The sequence below is a fragment of the Schistocerca cancellata genome, chromosome 7 (assembly GCF_023864275.1).
Source record: "Schistocerca cancellata isolate TAMUIC-IGC-003103 chromosome 7, iqSchCanc2.1, whole genome shotgun sequence".
In the NCBI taxonomy this organism is placed as follows: Eukaryota; Metazoa; Arthropoda; class Insecta; order Orthoptera; family Acrididae; genus Schistocerca; species Schistocerca cancellata.
The window spans coordinates 127,164,069-127,171,360 of NC_064632.1; positions in this window are offsets into that span (position 1 = coordinate 127,164,069).

Here is a 7,292-nt window from a genome sequence, read left to right on the forward strand (position 1 = left end):
TCAAGACACTGTCCATTCCGTTCAACTGCTCTTCCAAGTCCTTTGCTGTCTCTGACAGAATTATGTCATCGGTGAACCTCAACGTTTTTATTTCTTCTCCATGGACTTTAATACCTACTCCGAATTTTTCTTTTGTTTCCTTTAATGCTTGCTCAATATACAGACTGAATAACATCGGGGACAGACTACAATCCTGTCTCACTCCCTTCCCAACCGCTTCTTCCCTTTCATGCCACTCGACTCTTATAACTGTCATCTGGTTTCTGTGCAAATTGTAAATAGCCTTTCGCTCCCTGTATTTTACCCCTGCTACATTTAGAATTTGAAAGAGAGTATTCCAGTCAACATTGTCAAAAGCTTTCTCTAAGTCTAGAAATGCTAGAAATGTAGGTTTGCCTTTCCTTAATCTATTTTCTAAGATAATTCGTAGGGTCAGTATTGCCACACGTGTTCCAACATTTTTGCAGAATCCAAACTGATCTTCGCCGAGGTCGGCCTCTACCAGTTTTTCCATTCGTCTGTAACGAATTCGCGTTAGTATTTCGCAGCTGTGACTTATTAAACTGATAGTTCGGTAATTTTCACATCTGTCAACACCTGCTTTCTTTTGGATTGGAATTATTATATTCTTCTTGAAGTCTGAGGGTATTTCACCTGTCTCATACATCTTGCTCACCAGATGGTAGAATTTTGTCAGGACTGGCCCTCCCAAGGCCGTCAGTAGTTCCAATGGAATGTTGTCTACTCCCGGGGCCTTGTTTCGACTCAGGTCTTTCAGTGCTCTGTCAAACTCTTCACGCAGTATCGTATCTCCCATTTCATCTTCATCTACATCCTCTTCCATTTCCACAATATTGTCCTCAAGTACATCGCCCTTGTATAGACCCTCTATATACTCCTTCCACTTTTCTGCTTTCCCTTCTTTGCTTAGAAATGGGTTTCCATCTGAGCTCTTGATATTCATACAAGTGGCTCTCTTTTCTCCAAAGGTCTCTTTAATTTTCCTGTAGGCAGTATCTATCTTACCCCTAGTGAGATAAGCCTCTACGTCCTTACATTTGTCCTCTAGCCATACCTGCTTAGCCATTTTGCACTTCCTGTCGATCTCATTTTTGAGACGTTTGTATTCCCTTTTGCCTGCTTCATTTACTGCGTTTTTATATTTTCTTGATCCTCTTGATCCTCTGCTGCCTTCACTACTTCATCCCTCAGAGATACCCATTCTTATTCTACTGTATTTCTTTCCCCCATTCCTGTCAATTGTTCCCTTATGCTCTCCCTGAAACTCTGTACAACCTCTGGTTTAGTCAGTTTATCTAGGTCCCATCTCCTTAAATTCCCACCTTTTTGTAGTTTCTTCAGTTTTAATCTACAGTTCATAACCAATAGATTGTGGTCAGAGTCCACATCTGCCCCTGGAAATGTCTTACAATTTAAAATCTGGCTCCTAAATCTCTGTCTTACCATTATATAATCTATCTGATACCTTCTAGTATATCCAGGATTCTTCCATGTATACAACCTTCTTTTATGATTCTTGAACCAAGTGTTAGCTGTGATTAAGTTATGCTCTGTGCAAAATTCTACCAGACGGCTTCCTCTTTCATTTCTCTCCCCCAATCCATATTCATACACTATGTTTCCTTCTCTCCCTTTTCCTACTCTCGAATTCCAGTCACCCATGACTATTAAATTTTCGTCTCCCTTCACTACCTGAATAATTTCTTTTATCTCATCATACATTTCATCTATTTCTTCATCATCTGCAGAGCTAGTTGGCATATAAACTTGTACTACTATAGTAGGCATGGGCTTCGTGTCTATCTTGGCTACAATAATGCGTTCACTATGCTGTTTGTAGTAGCTTACCCGAACTCCTATTTTCCTATTCATTATCAAAGCCACTCCTACATTACCCCTGTTTGATTTTGTATTTATAACCCTGTATTCACCTGACCAAAAGTCTTGTTCCCCCTGCCACCGAACTTCACTAATTCCCACTATATCTAACTTCAACCTATCCATTTCCCTTTTTAAATTTTCTAACCTACCTGCCCGATTAAGGGATCTGACATTCCACGCTCCGATCCGTAGAACGCCAGTTTTCTTTCTCCTGATAACGACGTCCGCCTGAGTAGTCCCCGCCCGGAGATCCGAATGGGGGACTATTTTACCTCCGGAATATTTTACCCAAGAGGACGCCATCATCATTTAACCATACAGTAAAGCTACATGCCCACGGGAAAAATTACGGCTGTAGTTTCCCCTTGCTTTCAGCCGTTCGCAGTACCAGCACAGCAAGGCCGTTTTGGTTAGTGTTGCAGGGCCAGATGAGTCAATCATTCAGACTGTTTCCAGAACGACATTTTCACTCTGCAGCGGAGTGTGCGCTGATATGAAACTTCCTGGCTGATTAAAACTGTGTGCCCGTCCGAGACTCGAACTCGGGACCTTTGCCTTTCGCGGGCAAGTGCTCTACCATTTGAGCTACCGAAGCACGACTCACGCCCGGTACTCACAGCCTTACTTCTGCCAGTGTCTCGTCTCCTACCTTCCAAACTTTACAGAAGCTCTCCTGCGAGGTCCCGAGTTCGAGTCTCGGTCGGGCACACAGTTTTAATCTGCCAGGAAGTTTCATTCAGACTGTTGCCCTGCAACTACTGAAAAGGCTGCTGCCCCTCTTCAGGAACCCCACGTTTGTCTGGCATCTCAACAGATACCCCTCCGATGTGGTTGCACCTACGGTACGGCTATCTGTATCGCTGAGGCACGCAAGCCTCCCCACCAACGGCGAGGTCCATGGTTCATGGGGGTAGGGTGGTCCAACTAAAACATTCATTTTTCCCTACGTACTACACGAATATGTAATAAAAATGGGGGTTCCTAATTAAAAAAAAAAACAAAAAAAAAACGCAGTTGATATCTGTTTGACCTATGGTAGCGCCATCTAGCGGGCCAACCATAGTGCCATCTGGTTTCCCCCTTCAAGCTAGTCAAGTTCCATTCTTTGTAGTTTTTTCGTATGACGCTTATTTCGTGAGATATTTGGCCCGGTCACGATCAATGGACCACACTGTATAACGGGCGTTCAGTAAGTAATGCAGTACTTCGTTTTTTGAGCCAATTCATGTTGAAAGGAATGCGGAGTTCCTTGTCGGACAGCATCTACAATTTCATGACGTTCCGAATAGGTGGCGGCGCTCCACGTAGCCTTCAAAATGGCGTCTGTAACAAAGGCGCACTCAAGGAGGCAGCGGAGAATTAGAGCATAGCAGATATTCATGCAGAATGTCTACGGAGACCTGACAGTAAACGAAAGCACGGTGCGTCGTGGGGCGAGGCGTGTGTCATCATCGCAACAACATCGTGGAAACCTGTCCGAACTCCGGCGTGTCCGTCGGCCGCACACAGCTGCGATTCCTGCAACGTTGGAAAGTGCGGACACTCTCATTGGAGGTGATCTACAAATCACAATGAAACACATCGCTGCTCAACTGCTGGTAGTGATGACACTCGTCCAATCATTTGGGGTACTGAAAGCTGTCTGCACGATAGGTTCCTCGTCGCCGCCGCCGACCATGAAGAGCAACGGACGACCATCTGCACGGAACGGCGTGCGAGTTACGAGGCAGATCGTGACCACTTTTTTTATCGAACATCATCACAGGCGATGAAACATGGGTACACCACTTCGAATGGGAAACTAAACAGCAATCCATGGAGCGGCACCACACCAGCTCTCCGCCGAAGAAAAAGTTCGAAGGCCTATCCAGTAAAGCCCCAGTAAAGTCACGGTGGTCTTCTGGAACTCTGAAGGGCAACGATCAACTCTGAAATCTATTGTGCTATTCTAAGGAAATTGAGGAACACATTCAACGTGTTCGTCGCCACAAAACTGTAAACGAACCTCTTATCCAAGACAGTGTAAAGCCTCACACAAACCTGCGCCCCGTGGAGGAGCTCATCGATCCTGCAGCCCAGTCTCGCACCTTCCATCTGTTTGGCCAAATCAAACACGCACTCCGCTTCAGCAGGTACTTGGATGGTGGGGAGGTTATAGACGCAGCCAGACGGTGGCTACGACGTCGCCCAGTAGTGTGATACGATGCAAGCATACAGGCCCTCTCAGTAGTGTAGTGAAGGCTGTCGCACTGAATGGAGGCTATGTTGAGAAATACGGTTTTGTATCCAAAAAAGCGAGGAATAATATATTGGAATCCTAAATAAAATCAACCTGCTTTCGGGAACAAAAAAATGCGTTCCATTGTCATTCAACGTCCCTCAAAGTAACGCTTTCTGACTAAAATATTTAGGGAATGTGACATAGAGCTGAGGAGACATGCTTCGTGCAATGTATTTATAATGACGTTAGTACATAATTAATTGAATTGAGTGTACCCGATTACTCGTAGCAGACACGTTAAATTTGTCAACAACGTTGCTTACAGCCCCAGTGAATGGAATGGGCATGGTGTATCCAGGCTATTCCGATAACTCACAAAATCAAGTCGTATGAAAATCACACTTTACACGTATACTGATGAACTGCAATTCTGCCAGTTCCGTCACTTACCTTCTATTCTGAAAGACATGCACAGAGAGACGAATTGGTTTTTAGTTTGACATTGATTGTAGAAAGAATTTGAGAAAATACCGACTCTGCTGATTGTGTGACGAGTGTTTCTGTGCTAACTACAAAGTGCAACTCCACGTAAATGTGTCTGAATATGAAAATCATGACAAGGAGATTCAATTGGCTTAGAAAATATTTGTGTAGAAAACAATATAGTTAGTTCCAAAGGGTATCTATGCGACGATGGCGCACGCAACATTAGTGCTCAAAACACGTGGTTCCAGGTATTACAACACATGAACACTGGAATTGAAAGAAAGTTTACATTGTTTCGTACTTTTGATACAACTACAGACAAGTATTTTATTCCTCACCACCCACAACTATTCCTCACCACACCACTGTGAGAGGAGAGAGAAGAGTGCGCCAGTACATAGTCTGTGGCAGCCTCTTTCTCCGTGGTTTCTCCCGTCTCCACAGGTAGTACTGTTGTGCTGGGGCGGAGAGCGCGCCTAAGCTGCCCTTCTGCGTACCCGTTCTTTCGGAATACAGTTCTGAGGTGTTCCAGCTCCCGGGACACACTCTCTGCGTCTGAAATGATGCTCGCCTAGTGTACTAGCTTTTTAGTATCCCATTGATCTTCCTCTGCGGTAGGCTGTAGCAGCTCTCTGCGCGCAAACACAGGTCAGTGTGCACACCGTGGCCCAGGGTGCCATCAGCTCTTCTCTTGACCATGACGTCCACGAATGGTTATCTTGCTTCCGTTTCGATCTCCATAGGGAATTTGATGTTGGAATGTATGGAGTTCAAATGTTTAAGGAATTCAAGCAGTTTGTCCCTTCCTTGGGAACAGATGACGAACGTGTCATCCACATAAGGGAAAAACTCGTGGGTTCCCATTTGGATGACACCAGGGCTTCCTTCTCCAAGTACTCCATATGCAAATTCGTGACCATAGGCGAGAGAGGGCTACTCATTGCGACTCCTTCCGTTTGTTCGTAGTAGTCTCCATTGAACATACAATATGTGTAAGTCAGGACTTGCCTGGAAAGGTCGGTGCTGTCCTCGTCCAATTTCTGGCCAATAAGCTCTAGTGACTCTCGCAGATGTACCCTGGTGAATAACGAAACGACGTCAAAACCCACTAGGATATCTGACTCTTTCACCCTGAAGTTGTCGAAGCGTTTTACAAACTCCACAGAATTGAGGATATGATGAGTGCATTTACTTCAATAAAGGGTTAGTATTTCGGTCAGGTATTTTGCCGGCAAATATGTTGGTGCCCTAGTTTTGCTGACAATGGGGAGCAACGGTAGCGCATCTTTTTGGACTTCAGGGAGTCTTGGAGGTACAGGTCCTTGACATAACAGATTTTTGGCAACACCCTCTGGTAATTTCGCTTCCTAGAGAAGAGCCCAAGTCTTGTTCTCAACCTTCTTCGTGGGGTCAGCGTTGGTGTTGGTGTAGGAGTCGTCATCTAGCAGACTGTGTGTCTTCACAGTCTAGTCCTTGCTGGAAAGAATAACAGTAGCTTTGCTCATGTCAGCAGGTAAGACAACAATCCCAGGACACACTTCAGGTCCAGAATCAACGCCCTCTCTCTGCTCGTAATGTTTGAATTCATAGGCTTAGTTCTCGTCAGAGTACTGCAGGTTTCACTGCTTCAGGTGGTAGTCGAGCCGCAACTTGTTCAACTGCGCTGAGGATGTCCGCAACCGGTGTGTACGTAGAGGTGGGAGCAAAGTTAAGTCCCTTCTCCAGAACTGAAACCACTTCTTCACTCAGCTCCATGTCAGACAGATTGATGACCGTCTTGAACCGGGCCTCCAGTGATGGTTTGTCAGAGAGACACGAGATTTTTTATATTTGACGTCCTGTTTCATTACTATGGCTGGAATCGGCTGCCACCCAGGTAACACTATCAATACAGTCCTAGATCAACAAGTTAAAATGATCTCAGACGCAGAGAGTCTGCCCCAGGAGCTGGAAAATCACAAAACTGTATTCCGAAAAAAACGGATACACAGAACGGTTGTTTACGCGCCCTCCGCCCCTCCACAAGAGTACTGTACCTGTGGAAACGGAAGAAGCCATGGAGGAAGAGGCAGCCATAGCCTTTATATCCTACACTGACGTTCTATCGGGAAAAATTTTGCCCGCCAAATAAAACACGAGCATTATTGGAAAGCGTCAGAGATGATCTCGGGTTACAGAAGGCCGGCCTATACAAGATCCCATGTTAATGTGGGAAGAAATGTATTGGGCATACAATGCGCACCGTCAAGGTTCATTACCAGAAACATCAACTGATGTATCCCAAAAAGTCAGCGGTCGCAGAGCACGAAGGTACCAGGATCTTGGCACACACTTGCAAATACTGGGACAGCGTCGGTAGAGAAGCCATTGAAATACGACCAAGGACGATCTCATCAACCGAGATTATGGCTATAATTTTAGACGGGATTGGGAATCGGCACTTAATTTAATTAAGAAGACTCTCAAGAAACAAAACGATCTGGTGACCAGGGCGGACAGACTACTTACATCAACGCCATCACAGATGCCGACGCCGGAGGATGCTAAGTTCACCGGACTTGGATACGATGTGACGTCATTATGACGTAACACGCTACATCGAAAACGATAGAAACTGTATATCGACTATTCGACTTTTGTGAACTTTCGAGAGGTTGTGACAGGGTAGCGCTGTGCTCTGCGC